This window comes from Lepisma saccharinum, chromosome 9 (assembly GCF_977018435.1).
Source record: "Lepisma saccharinum chromosome 9, izLepSacc3.1, whole genome shotgun sequence".
Taxonomy (NCBI): Eukaryota; Metazoa; Arthropoda; class Insecta; order Zygentoma; family Lepismatidae; genus Lepisma; species Lepisma saccharinum.
This window is the reverse complement of record NC_139237.1, coordinates 92,413,798-92,439,787: the sequence shown is the minus strand read 5'-3', so window position 1 is coordinate 92,439,787 and position 25,990 is coordinate 92,413,798. Positions and strand designations below refer to the sequence as shown.

At 42.4% G+C, this 25,990-nt stretch overlaps 1 protein-coding gene across 4 annotated transcripts in view; it reads left to right on the top strand.

Moving 5' to 3' along the window:
• LOC145992253 (cytospin-A-like) overlaps positions 1 to 25,990 on the top strand; it is a 274,095-nt gene that overhangs the window by 84,013 nt on the left and 164,092 nt on the right. For 2 of the 4 annotated variants that reach the window (XM_083128618.1, XM_083128615.1), the window contains exon 1: positions 24,347 to 24,439. The exons of the other annotated variants lie outside the window; for them this stretch is intronic. The gene's annotated coding sequence lies outside the window, so the exon portion shown is untranslated. Of the gene's footprint in view, positions 1 to 24,346; positions 24,440 to 25,990 lie in introns of those variants that run through there. 4 annotated transcript variants of the gene reach the window in all.

Below are 25,990 nucleotides of genomic sequence, written 5' to 3'. Positions count from 1 at the left end.
GTGCATCCCACTGGTCGCTGAAAATTAGCATCGTTTCACCCAGCAAATGTGCAGGCGTATTATGTATAATTAATTACACTATTTTTAGGTTTCTTTCCTTAATTTCGTTTGGAAATCGAACATTATTAAAATTTTAAATTGTACTCAAACTTGTAGTCAGTATTCTCTGAAATGAAAAAAATACGATGAAAAATGGTTCCGTAGATGTTTGGTAAGCCACAGAAGTAATGGGAAAAATAAACCCTTCGTACGTACTCCGCCCCTGTGACACATTCCTAGCTTCTATTTTCGAGGGATTGAAACTTCTTTTGGCGCAGATAAACGTCACGAAGCATAATTGTTTCGCGATTTGTGCCCGGCCGCTCGTTAACCATTGGCCTGACATTGTAAGTAATATAACACAAAGTGAGACTGTCACAGGCGAACAATTTAAGATATCCGAGGCGGCTTTTCTCACCACTTCCATTACATTCAATTGCTTTCCGAGATAAATTGCGTGCGGCTTTGAATTTCAATGAGGGTAGGTGGAAGCCAGAGCCCTTTAGGGGCATTGCGATTGCTCGAAACCCACGTCGTGTGCTCAGGATTGGAAAGATAAATATTCCTATATAAATATTCAAAATAATACGAACACCTGTGAAAAAGTATGCCACATTTCACACTGGCAGTACAGCAGCACCACCTGGCACTGAAGTCTGCCACCTAGTGGCTGTGAAGGGGAAGGTATTAGTTTGCCAACAGCAGTCATTGGTGGTGCATTCGTCTATCATACGCTCTCAAGAGACACCGCAATGTCAGACCTGACAGTTCCAAAGAGGCATGATTGTTGGAGCACGTTCAGTTGGAGCCACGGTGACTGAAACCTCAAAGCTTGTTGGGTGTGCAAGGAGCACAGTATCAGCCGTTATGACCGCGTACACAACACAAGGTAAGATGGCGTCTTCAAAGCACAACAGTGGACAAAAGACAAAGCTTGCTGCTCGGGATAGGAGGGTGTTGAAGCGCATAGTGGCCCGAAAGCACAAGCAATCGTTATCCGAGATAACATCTGAAATGAACAGGCATCTCCAGGACCCCATTTCAACCAAAACTGTCAAAAGGGAACTCCATGCTGCAAACATTCATGGCCGAGTGGCAATTCGTAAGCCATTGGTGACATCACGTAATGCTGTCAAGCGACGCCAATAGTGCAGAGCTCACAGAAGTTGGTCCCCACAGCAGTGGCAACAAGTCATCTGGTCTGATGAATCAACATTCACGTTATTTCAGACCACGGGGTGCGTTTGTGTGTGGAGAACGCCTCGAGATGCATTTCATCCTGACTGCCTCTTGCCGACTGTGAAGCATGGAGGTGGGTCCATTATGGTATGGGGCGCGATATCTTGGCATGGTGTCGGACCACTTGTTTTTCTGCATGGGAAGATCAATGCCAGTCACTATCGCAGCATTCTGGGGGATCATCTCCATCCTTTTGCCCAGACTTTATTTCCTGGGGAGCGGCTGCTTTTTCAAGACGACAACGCTCCTATCCACACTGCTGGGTCTGTCCAAACATGGTTTGAAGAACATGACGATGAAGTAGGACATCTTGAATGGCCCCCACAGTCTCCTGACCTGAACATTATAGAACATTTGTGAGATATTCGGAGTCCAAACTTCGTGCTCAAAGTCCGCCTCCAGCCACACTTTCGGAATTGGAGACTGCTCTGGAGGAAGAATGGCTCCATATTCCCTTAAACATTGTGCATGACCTCTATGCGTCCATCCCACGTCGCATACAAAGTGTACTTCAGTCACAGGGTAATCCAACCCCCTATTAATAAAGATTTTCTCTACATTCACAGGTGTTCGTATTATTTTGTCCCCCATCTGTATATATATAGAAAACTTAAAGGCAGAAATGAGAAGAAACAAAGTAGATGTTATGGGAATATCAGAAGTGAGGTGGGAACAAAATGGTGAAATAGTGAGTGATGAGTTCAATATGTTTTATTCTGGAGGTGATCAACAAGGAAACCGTGGTGTGGGAATAGTGCTAGGACCACGTGTGAAACATAAAGTTATAGCAGTGCGTTATGTGGATGACAGGATTATAATGGTGAAACTTCAAGGAAAGAAGAATGACTTAGTGTTAATTCAAGTGTATATGCCACATAGTGGGTTGTCAGAAGAAGAAGTGGAGGAAAACTATGAGAAGATAGAGGAATTGATGGAAAAAGAGAGAAAGGGTTCGTGCATTATCGTAATGGGTGATTGGAATGCTGTAGTAGGAGAAATGCAGGATGGAAGTACAGTAGGAAGATATGGATTAGGCGAGAGAAATGAGAGAGGGGAAAGCCTGGTAAATTTCTGTAAAAGAAACTCCCTAATTGTTGGAAACACACTGTTCAAACAACATAAGAGAAGGAGGTACACCTGGATATGTCCAAGAGATTGTAAAAGATACCAGATAGATTACATACTGGTACAAGAAAGATTTCGAAATTGTTTGAAAAATGCGAAGACATTGCCAGGAGCTGACATTAATTCAGACCACATCTTGCTAATAGGAGAAATCAATCTTACATTGAAGAAGATAACCCAAAACCAGGTGAGCAAGAAACCCCACTTAGAGAAGCTAAGGGAAGAAGACGAAAGACAAAAATTTGCAGAACATTTCCAAGGAAACTATAATAAGTTTAAAGCTAGTTGTAACAATAAGGATGAGATGTGGGATGGAATAAAAAGCTGCTTACAGAAGGCAGTGGATGAAACAATAGGCTACAGGGAAAGGAAAAGTGCAAAGAAACCATGGATTACTGAAAGTATGCTGGAAAAATGGAGGAACGGAGAAAATGGAAGAATGTAAATACAGAAGAGGGAAGACATAATTACAAGATACTGAATAACCAGCTAAGAAGAGAAACTGACAGGGCAAAAGAACAATGGATAAAACAAAAATGTGAAGAAATTGAAGAACTGGAAAAAAGAGGAAGGTATGACTTGATGTATCGTGAAGTAAACTGCTTGGGCTTCCAAAAGAAGAAATGGAAAACAATGTGGATGATAGAAGACGAGGAAGGATGTGAAATCACAGACAAAAAAGGAATATCGAATGTGTGGGGAAAGTACGTTGAGGAGCTCTACCAGAAAGAGAATCGCCCAGACAGTCTGAATGTAGAAAATGAAGACGACGTGCCTGACGATGAGAAAGGATACTATATCCTGAATGAAGAATTTGAGCAAGCACTCAAAGAAATGAGGAATGGGAAAGCAACGGGCACTGATGAAATTCCTGTTGAACTTATCAAATGCCTGGGAGATGGAAAAATAGAAATACTGCACTTATGCAATGAAATCTATGAGAAAGGGGATTGGCCACAAGATTTCACGGAGACTGTTTTGGTGCCTCTGCAGAAGAAAAGCAATGCCAGAAAATGTTCTGAGTACAGGACAATCAGTTTGATATCTCACTCGGCAAAAATTCTTCTAAAAATTCTGAACAGACGCCTATACTCGAAGGTCAGTGGCGAGTTAGAGGAAGAACAGTTTGGTTTCAGGAAAGGAAGAGGTACAAGGGATGCAATTGGTTTACTGAGGACCATTGGGGAAAGATATTTAGAGAAAGGAAAGGAGGTGTTTGTAGTATTTGTAGACCTGGAGAAAGCCTTTGATAGAGTGAATTGGGTTAAACTTTTAGAAATTCTGAAGAAAATTGGTGTAGATTGGAAAGAGAGAAGACTTCTAAGCAACTTATACATGAATCAACGAGTTAAAGTGAGAACAGGAGACGAAATGACAGAAGGCTGTGAAATTGGAAGAGGAGTACGACAAGGATGCTGCCTATCGCCTACTTTGTTTAATATTTATTTAGAAGATATAGTGAAAACTTGTTTCCAGGGCACAGGAGGTGTCAAATTAGGAGGAAGAAGAATAAACTGCATAAGATTTGCTGATGACATGGCATTATTCGCTGAGGATGAAATAACCATAAATAGTATGTTAGAAGAGTTAAACAGCAGCTGTGAGCAGTATGGGATGAAGATTAATGTAAAGAAGACAAAGGCAATGGTTATAGGACGGAAACCAAGGAATATTAATGTGAGAGCAAACAGTGAAAGAATCCAGCAAGTGGATAGCTTCAAGTACCTCGGATGCACTATAAGCAGTGACATGAGCTGCAACCAAGAAGTGAAAATGAGAATCGCAATAGCAAAAGAAGCTTTCAATAGAAGAAAAAATGTTTTTTGTGGACCCATGGACATAGGTCTAAGGAAGAGATTAGTGAAATGTTTTGTGTGGAGTGTAGCACTATATGGTGCAGAAACCTGGACGTTGAGAAGAAATGAAGAGAAACGACTCGAAGCTTTTGAAATGTGGACATGGCGAAAAATGGAGCGTGTAAAATGGACGGACAAGGTAAGAAACGAAGCCGTACTGAAAATAGTTGGTGAAAAAAGATCTATACTGGAGACCATCAAGAAGAGGAAAAGAAACTGGTTAGGACACTGTCTAAGAAGAAACTGCCTGCTAAGAGATGCCTTGGAGGGAATGGTTGAAGGAAGAAAAGTCCGTGGAAGAAAGAGATATCAGCTTATGGATGATATTAAATTAACTGGGTCGTATGCTATTACGAAGCGTAAGGCAGAGAACAGGGAAAGCTGGAAATTGCAGTGAAAAACCTACCAATTAGGCAGAAAACAATGAATGAATGAATGAATGTATATATATATATATATATATATATATATATATATATATATATATATATATATATGTGTGTGTGTGTGTGTGTGTGTGTGTGTGTGTGTGTGTGTGTGTGTGTGTATGTATATTAGCAGGGAACAATATGTTATAAACACATTCTTACTTTCCAAAGAAGCGCATGTGGGATGGCAAAACGGATCCGGATCCGAAAAATTTTTGGATCCGGAACCAACCGGATCCGTCAGGATCCGGATCTGGCCATCCCTAGTTTGGACTCCGACCGCTGGACGGCATGGGTTCGAGTCCGCTGGGTTCAGTCTCTGGGTTTTTGGCCCGTGTATAGGACCGGTGGCAACCCACCATCGCTAGGAGTGAGTAGCGTAACCCAGTCTCGGAAATCTCCTATAACGGCTGAGGGTTAGGCATGCTGACCCCACGTCACCCCATTACCGGTTGAAGATCTTCACACCTTTTTTGTAGGTAGGATTGTGGGAGGGAGACTGGCAGTCGAGAGATAGGCCAAGGCCCTTTCGAGGGCTGTAGAGCCATAGGTTATTATTTTATTATTATGATTTCAGTAAATTGTGATATTTTTAGGCATGTCAAAGGAATACATGAAGTAAAAAAAATCGGATTAGCTGGTTAATTGGAAGCGCCACTGTCCTATAAACTCGTAATAAACCATATACAAACAATTATTATCTGGTGCGGATCCCCCTGAGAGAAAGTGTGTGTGTGTGTGTGAGAGAGAGAGAGAGAGAGGGAGAGGGAGATTTCTCTTTCTCCCTCTAATCCAGTGGTTCTCGACCTTTCTCAGTCCGGACCCACCTTGAAGGGTATTACACCCCTACACATCATGGGACCCATAAGCATAGACGCCGACAGAATTACTTGTAGGGTTTATAATCATATTTTTGCTAACATCGAGTACTTTAAAAAGCCCTCTTTTGCTCTTGCTTAAACAAATTACACATACTTCATTCTAGAAAAGTAAATATGTAAGCCGCCGCAATGCATTTGTTCATAGCTTCGTAATCCAAGCAGTCTGGATATCAATGTGAATCGATGAGAGTTGATACCTCTCGACAACCGCATACACACATGGCCGTATTTAGAGTTTTTTGGGTTCAACCCCCCCCCCCGAAACTTCTGGCATATTGGATTAATGGAAGCTTAGAATCCCAAATTTGACACATTTTCAAAAAAAATATTTGAAGTTTCACAAAAATACAACATCGAGACAATTCTGAAATGATCGAGCTAGAATTTTCAAACATTTTGAATTCTTCAATTTGAGCGAAACGGGTTTAATTCTCAGAATCGCAGCCCACCCGCGACCCCTTCATTTTCACTTCTGTTGTCCTCTTTCCAGTGCTGTTCCTATATCAGACTGAAAGTTCCCTTGTGATTGTCCCAAAATTCCCGTTCCAACTTTTAAATTCTCTGTTCGATAAGGGTTTAAAAACTCCTTTATAAGAGTTCAAACCTAGGATATCCAGCTTCGTAGCGCATTACATTCACTACTCTTCACCCAGCGGTCGATATAGTACATACATTTAACCTATATGCGGTCCTATAAAGGACATACTTGTATAATGTGTAGTAGTTGTATATAATGCTGTTTGGTAAGTATAGGAACAATATGAGCGTCGGAAAGTTGGATCGAACTGGTCCATAGAACCCCCCCGCCCCGAATTGAAATCGTTTATTGCAAGTAACAAAATAGCAGAACGTTTGTTAGTTTTATTGTTAATAACAAAAATAATGTCCAGTTAGTACTCGAACAGAATAACCAAAGAAAAATGACGTTAGATCGAAAAATTGAGGTTACAATACAGGCACCATGTTATGTTTTACCATTTAATCCAAAGAATAACTGGTTCCACAGTTTTCAAAAATCCAAAAATTAAGTTTTATGTGAATGGTCAAACAACATAAACTTTATGACTAAAACTTCTCTTACTTTTAAAGCTTTTTCTTGAGGTGCCTAAAACTTAATAACAAAATATAATAACTGTGCATCTCAGTACACACTGCATGAAACGTAAAAATAATAATAAAAACATTTGTGCTGCACATTCACACTTCTGATGGATAGAGTAGAAAAGTCTCCTCAAGGATATAAGGACAGCAATAATAATAATAATAATAATAATACGTTTGTATCAATTAGTTATTTAGAATGAAATTTTAATTATTATTAATTAATAATTATTATTGTTGTTATTTCTATTATTCAAATTTCTTGCGATGCGCATGGGAACAATTATGAGTGACCCCCCCCCCCGAAATCTTTTCCTGCCTACGGCCATGCATACACACACACATGTGTGTCGAAAATATCAAGCCGACATGCATGCGACACACAGATAAGTAAGAACTCTTTGCTGCCACCGAAACAAAATCGACAGATATCCGGTTCCCTTGAGTTAAACATCAGAGAGAAGCCGGTAGAAAGGAATGGTAGAGCGTGAATAACAGAGATGTAGAGTTTACGTACAACACGGGTTTAAATTAAAACAATATATCTTACTAAATTAAATGTAATAGGTGTTTAAGATACAGTAAATAAATTTTCGAGCCCGACTTTGCGACCCATCAAACGGCCCCTCGGGACCCAGCAGTGCGTCGCGCCCCGTAGGTTGAGAAACTATGCTCAAATCTTTTTCTTCCTCTACATCCCTCTCTCTTTTTTAGAGAGAGAGAGGGAAGCCGAGAAGAGGCAGGTAGGGAGAGATAGAAAGAAAGCAGGGAAAGAGAGAGAGAGAGAGAGAAAGGCAAAATGGGGAGGGATAGAGAAAGCACATATAAGAGTGTGTGTGTGTGTGTGTGTGTGTGTGTGTGTGCGTGGGTGTGTGTGTGTGTGTGTGTATATATATTGTTGACAGTGGCGTATACTGAGTCCAATATCTGGGCTATCTCACTATGTCACGTGGTCCTAGGCTATGAATAGAAATAAGTTTACCAACTCCTAAGAAATCAGGTTGCCAACTCATAGGAAATCCGGTTGCCAACTCATAGGAAATCCGGTTGCCAACTCATAGGAAATCCGGTTGCCAACTCATAGGAAATCCGGTTGCCAACTCATAGGAAATAAGGTTGCCAACTCATAGGAAATAAGGTTGCCAACTCATAGGAAATAAGGTTGCCAACTCATAGGAAATCCGGTTGCCAACTCATAGGAAATAAGGTTGCCAACTCATAGGAAATAAGGTTGCCAACTCATAGGAAATAAGGTTGCCAACTCATAGGAAATAAGGTTGCCAACTCATAGGAAATCAGGTTACCAACTCTCAAGCAATCAGGTTGCCAACTCCAGAATCACCATCATCATCATCTCAGTGAATATGAATAATAATATTTACAATTTCTGATCGATTTTCCTCCTGTATTTTATTCTCTAGACTTCAGGCTTCGCAGATAACCTAGCTAGCCTAGAATATACGCTCCTGATTGTTGAGGTATAATACATGAGGATACATCCCAGTGACTTTTGATCCCCGATCTTTACTATTTGAGTCACACTTCAATATATCCCCCCCCCATATCTGTGGAAAAAGCTTTTTAAAATTCTCTCTCTCTCTCTCTCTCTCTCTCTCTCTCTCTCTGGAAGAAGGAGGTAGAAGAAAGAAGAAAATCTAGAAGAAAGAGATAGAAGACAGTCTTTACAAAAGAGGAATGCATAGCAAACCTTGCCTTGCAACACACTGCACCATGACGTCGCTTGGCTTGCACCCAGGATACAAATGGTGCTGACACCACCACCGTTGCTGCGGCATTCAGAACCGTCCGTCTCCATTGTTTGCGGTCGCAAGGCGAGGGATGGGATTGCATTGAGCTCCTTTGAAACGTGCCGCAGGGAAGGAGAAGCCCGAAGTCCACTTTTCGCTCGATCTGCATATGAATGCGTGTGGGCGAAGGAGCCGAAGTGCACGTGCAACTTGTTTCTTGTCAATCTCGTTTCACTGCGTTTCTCTGGAGACAGGTCTCATCTTCTGCAAAACCTTTCTTGGTTTGAGTAACAGAAGTGAAACATAAACGTCCTCGGGATTTTTCCAAAGAGGGGCAAGCAAGATAATATTTTTCAGATAGGAGAGGGGAGGAGCGAGGTATATTTCCCCAATAGCGTTACCCCCCCCCAAAAAAAAACACTTCTGCAGTATGCAGTTATTATGTTCCTGCAACAGCCTTATAATAATAAATAACCCGTGGCTCGACAGCCCTTGAAGGGCCTTGGCCTATCTCCCGGATGCCAGTAGTTGGGTGACGTGGGGTCTCGTCCTATACGCAGGCCGAGAACCCAGGCTAACTCGAAACCATGCCGTCCCGCAGTCGGAGTCCAAAGCACAGCGCCTTAGACCACGGAGGACAACGTCTTATAATAATTAACATAAAGTAATTTGACTGAGATGAAGTTATAAGTGGGGGTATATATATATGTGTGTGTGGGGGGGGGTGCGTGTTGGCATAGGGCCGTGGATCCCCATTAACTCCGTACCAAACTTTATTGAATATGTATAGTATGATGACTTCGACTTTATCATGTAGGTATTAAGTAACCCTATAGCGCTTACCTACCGACTGCTGGCCTCCCTCCCACGCAGGCCACCTGGGGGGCGTGGAGATCTGCAGCCAGACTAGGGGGACGGGTGGTCGGCCCGGCCGACCCCCAGCCGTTGTAGGACTTCGCGACCTGATTACGCTCACTCACTCGGACCTCCCCAATTTCCTCACGATGGTGGGCTGCCACCGGCCCTATACACAGGCCGGACATTCCCGGAAACTGAACCCGGGATCGAACCCATGCCGTTCCGCAGCCGCCGTCCAAAGCAAGGTGCCTTTATACCGCACGGCCACAGAAGAGGAACATCACGTAGGTATTACCCCAAAATAAAATGGTTGTATTTTTGTTAATAATAATAATAATAATAATAATCCTTCGCGCAACAGCCCTGAAGAGCCTTGGCCTACCTACCGACTGCCGGTCTCCCTCCCACGCTTTCCTTCGTCACCTCTAAGCGTGGAGATCTGCAACCAGTATTGGAAAAGTCCAGTCCGACGTATCCCCCCCCCCCCCCCAGCCGTTATAGTAGTTTCCCGGAACCGGATTACGCTTATTCATTCGAAGCTCCCCAATTTCCTCATATAATAATAATAATAATAATAACTGCAACACTTCCAATTCAAACATTTGGCAACATTCACCGTTTTGTAAGGACATATTTCGCTACTCAAATAACTGAAATTCAGTTCAAGTGAGGAAAATTAATTTTCTCAGCGAGAATCGAATAAATATAATAACCCAAGGCCCAAGGCCTGACTGCCAGTCTCCCTCCCATAATCCTACCTAGAGGTGTGCAGTTGTACAACCGGTAATGGGGTGACGTGTGGTTAGCACGTCGAGCCCCCAATCGTTGAGAGAGATTTCAGAGACCGGATTACTCTACTCACTCGTAGCTCCCAAATTTTCTCACGATGGTGGGTTGCCACCGGCCCTATACACGGGCCGAACTTAAAAATTTACAAATAAGTCCAAACCACCCGACACCCGTCTGCCCACCCCCTGTTTTTCGATTAAACAACCCATCCATTCCTGTGTTGCCTTGGGTGACGAAAGCAAAGTTGATGTTCCCCGCCATCTACCAGCGAAGAAGGAAAGCAGAAACCCGTACTGCGTATTTCTGACATCTGGCGAAGGTACTGAGAACTACGTGCTCGCAACTGCACGCTCTGTCGCCGAACATTCACAAGTTACATTTTATGGATTTTAGAAAGCTCTTGGCTGCAAACTTTCAATACATCCGCTATTTTAAAATTGTACTTTGTGCGTTACTAAGAAGACGCCTTCTCTCTGTCTTTGCACTTGAATAATAATAATAATGAAACTGTAGAATCGTGAGAGAAGTAAATATGAATAAAATGCCTTGACCAAGATAGGAAAAAAAAACCTCTGACGCTATCGCCGAATTTTCAACTGTGAAAGCGAGTAAAGGTATAGTTCCGGTACATGGGCGTCCGGAAGGGGGGCAAGGGGGCCCGTGGCCCCCTCTGGAAAATGAATAATAATAATAATAATCCTTAGCGCGACAGCCCATGAAGGGCCTTGGCTTACCTACCGACTGCCGGTCTGCCTCCCACACTTTCCTTCGTCACCTCTAAGCGTGGAGATCTGCAACCAGTATTGGAATAGTCGGGGGGTCAACCCGACGTATCCCCAGCCGTTAGAGTAGGTCGTCTCGACCGGATTACGGTCACTCACTCAGTAATAATAATAATAATAACCCATAGCGCGACAGCCCGTGAGAGCCTTGGCTTACCTACCGACACTGTTCCTCCGTCACCTGTTATAGCGTGGAGATCTTAGACCAGTATTGGGGTGACGGGTGGTCAGCCCGTCGAACCCCCAGCCGTTGTAGGTCTTCTCGACCGGGTTACCGCTCACTCATTCGGAGCTCCCCAATTTCCTCACGATGGTGGGTTGCCACCGGCCCTATACGCAGGCCGAAGAAATTCCGACCAGAGCCGGATTCGAACCTACGCCGTCCCGCAGCGAACGATCTCAAGACGAGTGGAGGACCTGGAAAATGAAAGTCAACCAAAAATTATATATTTGTCACATATCATTTCATTTCAGCCACAATTATATGTCTTAATTATTGCATGAATATGATAGATTCAAATTTAAGCAATGTTTTTTTTGAGGGAACAACACTATTATTGGGGAAAATTTACCTTGTTTGCCCCCCCTGGAAAAAACTACCTTCCTTGCCCCTCCCTGGAAAAAATCCTGCGGACGTCCATGTTCCGGTATAGTTGTTTGTCTATGGGTATAGCGTGGGTGATGCAACCAACTGTTTGCAATGTAGTCCTGCCCTTGCGTTGCAAAATGTGCGACCTGTTTCTTCCATAACTATTATTCAGTGCCAAGTGATTATACCATCGTGAGGCGTAGTATTAACTTGAAGTTTTTGACAGCGAAGCATGGAAGAAACGTGATATATATGGCAACACGAGGCACTCGGGAAGAAGGGAAGGGAAATCGAGAGGATTAAGTAATGACCGACCACTTTAGTTTGAGAGTTTGCCGGGGTTATTCTCATCTTGGTTGAGCTGTACACCACTGACTTCATTTGCACAGCGCTCTACAACGCCAGGGGTCCTGCGGTTGAATCCCGGTGCATGGGTGTTCTTTGCGATTCATCAATTTCATCACATAATCACGCATCCTCATTGTCGCGATTAGTCAAAAGTGGCAGAAAGACGACGCTAAATAACAAACATCAAATCAAACCACTGACTTAACATCTACACACGTGTTAAATTGCACTTTACACAATCCATAGGGGAAAGTCTCGCAGTACCGACCACCGTAAGTATTTTGATTATAACTTCTGTTAAAGTGATAGAACTGAATTTCAAAGCAATTTTCTATTCTTTCAGAATTCCTTTCCTATAAAAAAGATATTATATGTTTTATATTTACTTATAAATACCTGCATATTGAGAAAAATAAAAATGTATTATTTTCGACAGACTGAAAAATGTCGTCCAGTACCGACCACCAAATATGGACGACAGTGAAATACAAAACAATTATTAAAATCAGTAAAACAAGAAACCATTTACATTAGTAATGTCTGCCCAATTGTAATAACTATATTTTGTAATACTGTGATATGCAATAATTAAATTGATGAGGTAGCTTTAGATGCTCTGCCAAATCATATGCGAATTTTAGGAAGTTCTTCATCTACAGCCGCCTTCATAACGGCTTCCGCCTAATTTCCTATTTTCCTCTCCTTCGGTGTTGCCATTTTCCTCTGTAATGATCGAAAAAGGATCTGACCACTATCTTCAAATTAGACCACATTTTCTTCTACAGTTAATATTGGTCGGTACTGGACGACAATGGGGTGGTCGGTACTGGACGACACACTTGTTGTTACCTTGCAGGTGATGGCACACTATGTAGTGAATATATTACATAACTTTTACCATAAATATTAACCTAACTCATGTACCTTTCACAGACATTGCAAAACACATGATGGACTTACCTTACAAAGAACCAATCGTGTCATAAAGATAACTTTTCTCACTCCAAATATCGTGAAACTTATTCAACGTCTCGCAGTTCCCTAACTACTGAACAAAAGACATCGCGTCCGAACTATGTGAGGTATGACTACAGGATCCCTCCACGTACCACTGTAGTACCCTGCAATCTATCAGCGGAAGTGAGAACTGTAAGACGGTCGGTACTGTAAGACTTTCCCCTATAAAAACTTTAATATTTATACCCGACGGTTGAGAACCACTGGCATAGTTGTTCACGTAACGTAGGGAGCTTCGCGGTACATCATGAGAAAATCACGATGATGGTCCAGATATTGCAGTATCCTTGTTGCGTGTTTGTTGTTTTTGCGTCTCTTCTGCTCTTTGGACGGGAGGCTATATGTGCGCTTTTGAATGATTATAAAATGGCACGTTATCTGATATTACCCCTCTCGTCAGTTACCCCTTCCCCGCTGAGCATGAACAGCGAGTTTCCAAGGGTCTCGCTCATCATCTCACACTTCTCAAATACTTTTTGGTCAAGTCCCGCCCAGGGGCGACGACTTGTCAAAATTATTGGGGGGGGGCCTCTGATCACTGAAATAAATTAATGAATAACTCCCTCCCTCTCTTTTTTAAGTTTTGGCCTAAGTCTTCGGAATCTCGTAGAAGCCCATGAATTCCTCAAAAATATTAAAATTTTCATTTACAGTTCCAATGCAAAATGTCAATTGTTCACAGATGGATGTCACAAGTTTCGTCAACCATAATAGCAAAATATTCCCGACTTTTAATATCTGCTACCACGGAGCGCAAAACAGATCTCCCTAATATATCAATGATCTCGTTCTGAATGTCATGTGAGAGCCATTTGTAGCCCGAACGTCCCATCCACTACCCTAGTTCATGCACATCGTTTATTGAAACTCTTTTTAGTAAAAATGTTAACAATACTCATAATTATATACTTAGTATATAGTAATAAGTCATGTATTTTGCTGTCTCTGGTCATAGCCCCCCCCCCCAAAGTTGATGGTTTAGCGGTCTCAGCCCCCAAAGTTGATGGTCTAGAACATTTCAAATGTGTATTTAAAGTTAAGTTCATGTGGCACAATTCAGAGTAAACTTTGCAAGAGAAGCAAAATAATACATTAGATTCTCTTAAGCAAAATTATTTGGGGAGGGGCCTCTGCCGCCACATCGATAACATTGGGGGGGGCTCGCCCCCCCCCCAAGCCCCATGGAGTCGGCGTCTATGGTCCCGCCCTTCCCTTTCTGATGTAGGCTGCATTGCTTTCGTTGTTAGGTTTAGGCCTCTTAGCATAACTACGCTGCCATTTTTCACGCCTTGATCAAAACTAAGAAACGAAGCAATCCGCACTTACCTCAGAAGACGAAGGGCGGAGCTTGATCAAAAAGGTGTTTAAGAAGTGTGCGGTAAGTGATGCCCGTTTCCAGCTGTGGATTTTTTATTCTTCCTTCCTTGTTTAGCAGCTAGAGGAAAGGCTTGATGATGGCTTTCGTCCATTTCACACGCGCCGTCGAAGTTGACGTACTGGTGTCAATATGCAAAAACAATCGGCCGACGCAGTGTTCTGAAGTTGGGTACAAAGTGCAACCTCCATGTGTGTGTGTCAATGTTTGGAAGCAACTAGGTATTTGTAAGGCAGTTACAAGTCACAGTTACTTTTTCGTAATAGTAGTAACTCTATCAACAGTTAATTTTACGACAGTGAAATTTGTACCGCCGGAGAACTAAATTTGGCAACGCTGTTTCCAACTATATGTCTTCTGTGGATGCCAAGGTGAACGCATTTTCGTGCAATCACCTAAGGCAAGAAAGCTAGGCTTCGTTGCATGCTAAATTTAGAACATCCGCGCATTATTATAATTCGTCATTTCTAGTTTCATTTGAAGACTTCAGCGTTTCGTTCCATTGCACTTTTGTTGTTGTTGTTATAATATTAATATACGAAGTCTTATGTAGATTTTTTTTTTTTAAATTAGTAATCTTTTTTTCTTAGTTTATTCAGAGTATTCTATGTCACCTTTCTTACGTTAAAGACTTAAACACACATGGTTATAATGATAAAGCAAAGTCTGCGTCTCTGACTCTTCAGCTATTTCCTTTTACTCTGTAAGTAAATTTTGAATAGTCTTCACGATGACGTAGTGGTAACGTCGTCGCCTTGTAATTAAAGGATCCCGGGTTCGTTACCGGTTGAGGCACATAGTTTCGGTTCCCACTTAAAACTAATCCAGTAGCGATTACCCTTCATGTGCATAAACTGGACTTAAAAAACAAAAATCAATGTAAATCTTGAATCTGGAGTTCAACAACGAACTAAAAAGCTCTCAATGTAGATAGAATTTCATGCTTAGAGAACAAGAATTGAACACCTTAGGTGTCGTTCCGAAATGTATCTGTTCATAATTTAACTTGAAATGCACAAAATATGATATTTTTGCCCTAAAATTTGCATGAACACTGCGAAACTCATGATTTGGAATATAAGATGTCGAGAATGCTAACCCTCCCTACCTTACCTATTAGTGTTCAGGTCTGACGACGTTGCAGATGATGTATTTCCAGAAGACAAGGTATCATTTTTGAATTGCAAATTGCGTTTGGCTGTTTCAAGATGACGTGTACAGTTATTAAGTGCTTTAGTTAATAGGAAAAATGAATATTCGTGTGTGCAGTGCATAGTAATCACATAAGAGCATAATCGGAGGCTTCTGGCTGGCACGCGGAACTCGGAAGCAAGCGCTGCCGACTACAGATATGAATAATATGCACGCGCTTTCTCATTAATTTTATGTAATGTGTAAGTTCTGTTAGGATTAATGTTTGTTTACCAATTTCGACCATGTACCGCAACAATACTAACCGTTAAGTTCGTCTGCGATAAGATTTTTCATTGCAATCATAGAGGAATAGCTACTATTATAAAAAAAAAACGCGTTTGTTACAACCTGTCCCGGTTCCCGCGCTAGCTGGTCGCTGGCTTTTCTCGGTGCTGGGGAAAATCAAAGCCAGGCAACCAATTAAAATACGCAACGTCGCAACAGCGTCTACGTAAGCGCCTCTCTTCTGGCTTCCATTCGCTCCTCGCTCTCCAGCAGACGAATTTTTCCTCGTTTCTCATTGGCACCGAAACTGTCGAGCGATCGCTAACGCGGGAAAAGGGACAGGTTCTAACACACGCGGTATAATATCGTCTGCGAATCTCTTTCGGTTAATCGTGACGATGGGTGATGAAATACTAGCATTAATATTGGAGTCACAATGAAATCAGACAATTTACCGTGGATTACAAACATCTCGCATTACAGCAGCACACTGCCTACCTACTTCTACGCAGTTCACCAACCCACGGTTGTTATAATTTAGATGGCAGTTTCGAGAACGTAGATCCTCGTGAAGCTGATTTGCGAAGCAGCGAAATTTTCCGAGCCCTGGGGACCTTGTGGTTCCTCTTATGGGTGAAATCTCTATAATGACGATTGATAGTCCATGGCGAGATGAAATTAGAAGAAAAAGTCGAGATTAGAATGGGTGGGCGCCTGATCTGGTGATTAAGGTTAAGTGTCAGAGGTCGATGGATCGAGTCCACCCCTTGGCTTAACATTTTTTTTTTAAGGGGCGCCCTGCAGCCGTTGATAAATCGAACAATTTGGAGGTTGTATTCTTATCTTCGCTATTAGCCAGAAGTGGCAGAAAAGCTTAGTGAAATAGTTGCATTTAAAATGTAAGTAATTGAATTTAATGCGTATTGTAATTAACATAAAATGGCTTCTGCTGTACTGGAAATTTCAAAATTTAAATAAATAAATGAAAAAGGACATATTTGGTGGCCGCGGTGGCTCAGTCGGTCGACCTCCGTAGCGGAATGGTTAGCAGAGCGCGCTACAACGCCAGGGTTGAATTTTTTTAAATTTGATTTTAAAATTGTGGGAGCGTCAGCACTTAGGCTATTTTGCTCCCGTCACATTATACGGGGGCCAGCCCCTTATCATTACAAAGAACAACTCTAACGTTGCATAATTAAAAATCTTAAAATGTTCTGACTTCTGTTAAAAGCTGAGGCTGTAAACGGGCACTCAGCACACATAAGGACAACAGGACAACACAAACAAAATTATACTGGCCATGGGGCCAGTCGCCAGAGCCTCGTTAGTCTTCAGTCCAGGGTGTACTAACGTGGAAGTGAGGTTGACATTTGGGTGTACTACGTGGAAGGTCACCCCTTACACCCCGCACCAACGCCAGGGGTTCCGGTTTCGAGTCCCGGGTAAGGCATTGGTATTAGTGTTTGTCCAGATGATACGAAACTGAGAAACTGTAACAATTGAAAAGTGTAAAAGTGAGAAAAAGTGTAAATGGTGGGGGATACCTCCGTGTAGGGGGTATTTCCTTTTTTTAAAAAAAAAAAGTCGGTAACACGTCTGACTACCATGCTCAAGGTCCCGGGTTCGATCCCGGCCGGTTCAAATCCGGGAGCTTTTCTAACGTTGAAAGCGGCTCCGGCGCCCACCCAGCGTCGAATGACATGGGTCCTTGGGGGTAAAGGCGGTTAGGGGCGTGATGCTGATCACATCACCCCCACTCATGACCGGATCAAGAAAGTATGGGGCGTTACCCCCACATCACCTATACGCCTTCATAGCGTGGTGCTATGCACAGGGGAGCACTTTACCTTTTTTTCTATAAGTACATATTTACATATCCAAATCCTTGTTAGGGCATAATTTCGTTACCTGGTAATAATGTTTGTGGTACTTTGATTTCCAATTCGAAGTGAATGATATCGGTTTGCAAGAGGTCCTTATTGCTTACTGCTAAGCGACATTGTTATTTGTCAGACATGCAGCATCGAGCACTGTCGTGAATGAGCAAGCGGGAGCGGGGAGGGGCGAAAGGCGACAGATGTACTTCCGCCGGCTTTCTCCTTCGGATGCTGGGAGCGTCCGTTCTCCATTCATCTCCGAAGGATGTCCATGCTTTCACTCTCTCGTTAACTGCGAGGCGTGGTTGCATTGAGGCGTTTGCCCTTGTCCCGTCGTCTACATGCTCACGCTGTGCGAACCCAACGTCCGACTTTCCAAAATATATTTATCTTCAGTCTCAGTCAGTGGCGTGCACAGGATTTTCAAAGGAGGGGGTTACGTGTACATTTTTCTTAGTAGCCAGCCATCGTTTTGCCTTCGACATGGGCGTCCGGAAGGGGGGCAAGGGGGGACCGTGGCCCCCCTGGAAAATGAAAGTCAATAAAAAAAATGTATTTCACACATATAATTTCATTTTAGCCACAATAATTTGTGTTAATTATTGCATGAACACCATAAATTCATATTTAAGCAATGTTTTTTAGGGAACAACACTATTTTTGGGGAAATTTTGCCTTCGTTTGCCCCCCCTGGAAAAAAATACCTTCCTTGCCCCTCCCTGGAAAAAATCCTGCGGACGTCCATGGCCTTCGACGCTCTTTTTTCTAAAAATACTTGGCCAAGAGGGTGGGTTACGACCCACACCAACCCCTTCTCGGACACGCCACTGGTCGCAGTTGGCAGCCTATCCTGGAACCAAGGGAAGAAACTTTGGGTCGGCGACTTGTGTCGGATGGGTACGCAGTTTGTGAAATATACTGAAGTACTGTGTAACTTCCAATGACATATCCACGGGGAGGGCAGGTTTTTGGATATATTATTATGCTTAATATTGTTGAAGACTTAGATGTTCTGTCTTTTGTTTAAGAGGATAAATTTTAAACCTTAATTAAGTCAACAGGCTAATGAAAACCAGACCTACAGCTTAAATTTAGATCCGAACTAGTGTGCCTCTGAAGGGAATTGAACATGATGATGCGTTTTTGTTTGCTTTGTTTATTAACTTTCCTCCTCATGTCTGTTTACCGTAGTAATGGGCTGGATTACGACAACGACATACAATAAAAGATTCGTCGGTGCCTTGTAATCAAAGGGTTCCTAGTTGGAAGATTGAAATTTTAATAAATTCAATTCCGGTCCAGGAGAGTAAATCACGCGTAAATGGTTCTGGACCGTAAGGAACCTTTTTATCTGTGTAAAGTATTTCAATTCGTTACAGAAACTTTTTTTCGGGATGAATTTAAATACGGTCCAGGAACATTTTTTTCCGGATCAATTTAAATGCGGTCCAAGAATCTTTTTTCAATTAAACAACACGCAACTTGAACCGAATTTCAATTTTGCGAGAAAATTGTGTTCCGCCCCTCTCAGTCGGTAACGCGTCTGAATACCATGCTAAAGTTCCCGGGTTCGATCCCCGGCCGGTTCAAATCCGGCAACTTTTCTAACGTTGGAAGCGGCCCCGGCGCCCACCCAGCGTCGAATGACATGGGTACCTGGGGGAAACCCTGGGTGGTAAAGGCGGTCAGGGGCGTGATGCTGATCACATCACCCCCACTCACGACCGGATCAAGAAAGTGTGGGTCGTTACCCCCACACCCACTATACGCCACCTTATTTTTTTGTCCTCTTGGGGAACACAATAGGTTTTATGAACCTTTAACAATCCTGGTTCAGAATCGAAGTCTTCCGATTCCGATATCACTCCATTTCATTGAACGGTTCGTTCAGACCAGTTCTTTCGTGATGGACCTATCTGTAAGAACGCCGTGTGATATGAAGAGCCATTTTTGATATTGGTTTCACTTCCTCGTCCGCGGGGCTTCCGTTATTCCGGGCCGGGAGGGGAAGGGGGGCACGCTCTGTAAACAGACTGCGACGGCCACGGAGCGTGACTCCTTCCTCCAACGGTGCTCGGCTGCAATTTCTGCTCCGTAACTGCTTCGCTGCGTGTCCCAGGGCGTGTTGTTGGCCTCCGATGCAATCTTGGGGCGTCCAAGAAAGGGTTTGGAAGCGCAGACGAAACGAAACTTAAGCTTAGGGAGCTACACTGGCGTACGCAGGAATTTTTTTTTCCCCGGGAGGGACTGGAATCGTAAAGGTGGATAGTACACTCACCGGCAATAAAAATGGGTCACATATCCTGAAATACTCGCTTCCTTGCAAGGCGTTATGTGTGTTGCCTAACTCTACGGCGCCAGAAGAAGTTACCTCTTGTTACCTATGACGCTTCGGCTCGTTTTCTGGCCATGGCTCCCCAACTTTCTTCCTCCAGAACGTCCTGTCTTGGGCTGCTCTTCTCCAGTTTCTGATGTGAAGGATGGAGTCTGTGTCCTTCTGGATACTGCCCTCTCATCTGATCCTTGATCTTCCTGCAGGTCTTCTTCCTCCCATGGTTCCTCCTAGGATCTTCTTCGGAATCCGGTGCTCATCCTTTCTACGCACAGTTTAGTCTTTATACAGGGTGACCCGAAAGTAGGTATACAGTATATACCACTGTCGGCCTGGCATTGTTGTTTGTAAGTTCATTATCCTTTTCAGATATCTTGATACTATGAATGATGGCTGGTAATTTGAAAGTACACAGTCGTAGTACTACCATAACTTCTTGTTGTTGTTGTTTGTAAGTTCATTTCTCTTTTTCTTTTAAAAAAAGTATTGATGGTGCTCTCCTCATTATGCGTTGGTGGTGAGGAACTACCTAGACACGATCTTCCCACAGCGTTGGATTGGGCAACGGGGTAGCATTGAATGGCCACGTTGTTCCCCCGACCTTACGCCGATGGACTTTTTCTTTTGGGGGGTAGTCAAGAACAAGGTTTATGAGAGGAAACCTCAAACACTGGACGATTTAAAAGGATTCATCTCTGATGCATTCACAGATATTAATTCCGACCAACGTTTGTATCGTACTGTGTGTCGCAGTCTTCCGGGAATGTTTGACGAATGCGTGACTAAAAATTGTTCATTACTTGTTGATTAATAAAGTCACTGGTACTGTATACCTACTTTTGGGCCACCCTGTATATGTAGAAATGTACTTCCTTATAAAGTTCGTCAAGTTACCATTAAAAATTTTCCATTAAAATCCAGTTACTGCTGTAGAGATGGCATAACACACAACGCCTTGCAGAGAAGCGAATATTTCAGGATTTAGGTGCCCCATTTCAATTGCCGGTGAGTGTATATGGCTGCTTTCTAGGAGAGCGGAATACAATATTTCGTTAATTACTCTCAAAAACGGCTATCGTGTTTATTTCAAGGGAGGTTTGCATTTCTCACTCTAGTTTCCCCCGGGTTTTTCGCCTTTTTAGTTAAATGTTTATTTTCTCAAAATTTCGTAGGTGGCTGTAGCCCCACCAGCCTCCCCTCTGCGTGCGCCAGTGGGGAGCTAAAATAAAATGTGGAGTCGAGCAAGCCAAGAGCTAAATAAATATATTTTCTACAGTACCGTATTTCAACACATAATCGTCTCAGATTTTATGCCAATTTTTGTACAAAAATGTGGGGTGCGAAAATTATCTTAATTTTTTTATTTTTAATGTGTCGGTATTGCCGGTACTTAAAAATTATTTATTACTAAACTGTACGAAAGTAGCGATGTCTAATCTAAGATTAGATGTCAGAAATAAGATGCCAGAAATATTTGTATGTGGGAGGACACCTTTTCCAGCATCCTTGCTACAAGGTACGTGCTTATTTCAATTGTAATTGTAAATGCAATTGTGTGGAAACATGACAAAACGAGAGGTTTCTGTTACGGACTTCCTGTAACGCAATTTGCCGGGAGCTGTTGCATGAAGGGGCCGCCGAGCGGCCGACGATCTCGCGGTAAACGACTGAAATAACCTCCCTGTACCTCAGTGATCTGATTCGCCGTTACAGATACATGTTGTGCACTGAAGGGGAAAAGATAAATCAACAAGTGCATTACTTAGTGTAAGTATTGTGTAAGTAGACTGGGAGATGTATCCTATGCTGAACTAATATATCAATAATAATTTGACGTGCCGATGTGACAATTAACCGATGAAAGGCTTATAAACTAATTTTGGTGATTAGCCAAAAGTGGCAGAATAGCGTCGCTAAATAATTTGGCTAATCGTGAGGAGGCGTGATAGAAAGACCACCAATGCCCAGTCCGGGATTCGAACCTAGGACTGTCTTAGCTCGTTGTGCTAACCACCCCGCCACGGCGTATGTGCTTATTACAATTAACAGTAACGAGGAGGACGCAGACAATTTTCCAAGTGGATAAATATCGCAAGAAGGGATGCTGTAAAACGTTATAACTTTCTTCCATGTGCGTAACGTTCGCGGTGGAGAAATGATTATTTTCTCGTCTCCGCCGTCTTCCAAAGCCTGTTCCCAAAGGACGGGCGATGGGAAGTAAACACGTAGCCGTGGTTCCTGTAGGACTCCCTCCTCGCCTCTCCCGCTAGCGTCCTGTGGGCGTCTGTTCGCTTGTCAGTGGCACCAACTGCCTACTTTTACTCCAACGCTGGGTCATAACTCACGGCGCTTACGAAGTGACTCATCCTCAGCGTACTCTTACAGAACATCGAATGTTTCAGTCGCGTGCGAGCTTTCTCCACTGTCTTACTTTCACGATAAATAAAGCGTCGCTTTTCTGCAACGTTTGGCTAATCGCGACGATGAGGATTAGTGATGAAATTGAAGAAGGACGTAGCACGCCGTGCTAACCACTTCGTCACAGAGACAGGCTAATGACTACTTGATTTATTGAAATTACCGTCGAATGTTGTATTAATTTTGTTTCGCTTTACACGGACGTTTCTATACAGTGTAATAAGCAATTAAGTAAAATTTGTGTACGCGAATAATGTATGTATTATGTAGTTCGTATATACATATCATACACATTGTATTTAGAGATGTACAAAATTGCTAGGAAGCAATAGTTTGGTTTGAAAAGCAACTTTTTTACAATTTAATGTACATTTAATCAAGTAAGCGAAATGATGCCCCCCCCCCCAAGTAAAATCCAGTGCACTATGTACAAAACATTGAAAAATGATATCATTCTCAACTCCTCTCCTTATGAATGCAGGTATCAGTAGCGTACGCAGGATTTCATCAAGGGGGGGGGTTATATCTAAAACTTTCTCCAAATTCACATTACCATTGTTTTATTATACTTTAATTAAATAATAATACTCATAATTAATTAATAATACTTATAATTAATTAATTAGTTGAATTACTACTAATAATACTACTAATACCACTACTACTATTAAGTAGTAGATATCTACATAAATATAGTATTTATGAAAGCAATAAAACGGAATTAATTTCTAGTAATTCGATTTTTAACAAATTCTAGAGCATTTTTTCTTTCTTACGAAATAATTGTCTACTTAACGAGATGAGACATTTTAAGTGTGAAGAAAATCCATAAAAACTAGAAAATATATTAAAATACTTGTAAATCGAAATAATCAAAGTACGGAACTCATCCAAGAAGCTGCGGGGGTCCGGTCAGTAGGGCATCTAACAACCATGCGGGGGATCCGGATTCGATTCCCGGAATTGGTTGGAATTTTTCCGGCTTTGTCGCCGCATAAATATCCCCGATAATTCACATCTGGATTGTCTCACTGTTATTACCAACAAAACATTTTACAATAATTAAGCTTATTGTCGTTTGAATTCAGAAATTCAAACGTGCCGCGGGAAGGTGGACTGGTGAATGAGTTATTCTTGTCGGCCTAGCCTTTGTCTATACGTTAGCCGCTTTCAACGAACCAAGAACTTTCTTTAGTTAATGCTTATTGTTCATACAAAAAAATAAATGATCATTGAACATTGTTGCAGCAGAGATACAAAACAACTTTTTTGCTCTTTAAAATCATGGTTGCCCTTATACATTATTTTCAAGAATTCGTGTTTATTTTCAAGGCATTCACTCTTAAAGACGCGTGTTTGGAATGCTGTGCTTTTCTCCGTGCTACATGGGAATAATAATTAAAATTATATTATTATTATTATTATTATTATTAGTGGTAGTAGTAGTACTGTCGCAGGTCCTTGACAGTGATAAATTGGTCATTTTTATTTTTTCCACACCATTTTTCATAATATTTCAAAAGCTCAAGGGGGGGGGGTTAAACCCCGTAACCCCCCCCCCTTGCGTACGCCACTGGCAGGTATAATTTGTATTTTGTATTCATATTTGTCAAATTGTATGTAGCTTTTTTCAGCCACTTTAGGTCGATTGTTGAGATTAGGATGATTGACGGTTAGATGAAATTCAAGGGCAAGGCTGAAATTCCAAAAAGAATTCTTCGGTGGCGAGAGCGTGAGTCGACTACAAAGCGTGGCGACATGATCATCACACTCTAGAAAACGGATGCAGTATGAGAATACGGTGCTAACCCAGTGGCGTTCCCAGGATTTTCGAAAGAAGGTGTACGTTAACTTTTTTTGTAGTAGTCAGCCCTCATGTTGCCATCTTTTCCTTCCTTTGATGGTCCTTTCTTTAGAAATACTGTGACCCCCTATTAATCCCCCTCTTGGGCACTTCACGAGTCGGGGATGGTATCGAGTCTCCGCTTCGAGATGGACGCAACTTGATATTTCATCCTGGAGCTTTTTGATCGCGGGAGATTGCAACCCTGCCGCCTATCGATCGATTGGTTCGTTCCGACGCGGATCGCTCTACCCACCCCGGCTTTAGTCAATAGACGACTTTGTGACAGCGAGTGGATGTTGTTGTTCTGTGCGGAAGTACACGCGTCTGGCGGAGGCGTGAGACATACTCGTATATTGTGGTTTCGCGTTATGTGTACGTATGAATCTGTGTGCGTGTGGTTACAGTGCGTTTCAGAGTTTTATGTTGTGTAGTGCGTCAAGCACAGAGACCCTGTGAGGTGTCTGTTCGTGCTGTGCCAATTTCTCTTGTGTGCGTGTGTGAGCTCCTTCCTCAGTCACAGTATAAAAGAGTGAGATTAGAACAGGCAGAATGTTACACTATCATTAGTTGCTTGTGCTGTTGTCGGTTTTAATCTTCGCGCGTTCATCTTAGTATAATTCGTATCCGTTTATCCTTGTAATCAAGGGGTCCCGAGTTCGATACGAGGTGGAGGCACAAAGTGGTTCGGATTCCACTTTTAAAAAATAGGTCCAGTCCTGATTAGCCTTACCGTGCATAAAGAGGACTTAAAACACCAAATCAATCAATCGTATCAGTTTGATACACGCGAATTGCATGCAATGTAAATTTTTATCTTCCACCGCTGTCTACGTCTGATGGTTAATCGCGACTGTGAGGATGAACATGACCGAAGAGACAAGGATACTACGATCATGCCTTACTCAGGATTTGAACCTACCACCCCAGGCTTTGTAGCAATTGTATTGTATTGGACCCGTCATTTTTGTCTGAACAGTGTCTTCACCGGCATTCAAACTTAATTATCTAGTTTTCCCTTGTGATAACACTAGAAATTTTTGGGAGAGCACATCTCTTCAAGTTTTTTCCTTTTCTTACCTTGATGCTGACGAATACAGTGTCGCATATGTGTTTGCGAAATACACAGGAGGGTAAAGATGCCACTCGCAAGATAATTAACTGAATACTCTTGGTGCGGAATATTTATTAACAGTGTACGGTATGTGGATTGTTGTTGATAAAGGGCGGAAACCACAACATCCACAATTCCATACTAATCGTTTGCCATGCCACTTTCAAAAGTTTGTTTCAAGTTTCACTTATGCCCAGATGGGCTAATCGCAACAGGATCTACAGTTTAATCTGCGATCCCAAGCACTGTGCAGTGTGTTTCAACCGAGTGATATTTGATTATGTCACTCACTTTTTTTTATCATCATTATTTCTTGAGAAAGGGCAACAGTCTAGGGAAAAATATGAGCAATATCTACCTAACTTAGAATTCACATTTATTGAATTCTCCTTCCAATAACTACCGGCTCATCCGTTATTCGTCTGAATGCTCACCAGCCAGTGTTTTAGCCACAAGTTTCTCAACGCCTTTCCTAAATTTTTTCACAGATCATTTTAGCTCTAAATTTGCCTGTCACACCCTAAATGTATTTCACTGACGGTTCTGGCTCTAAATTGGCCCGTACATGCTCAGAAATGTTTCAGTGACGAATTTGGTTCTAAATTTGCGCGTACACCCCTAAAAGTTTTCACTGTGGTGATTTCGGCTCTAAATTTGTCCGTACATAAGTACGAACTTAAACCCCCCGGTGGAAAATTCTGGATGAACCCGTCACAGGCGCTCGCACACACATCCTCGTCGTCACGATTAACCTAAAGGCAGAAGAAAGCGCCGAAAGAAAAGTAGTATCATAGTGTATCATGTTCCTCGTG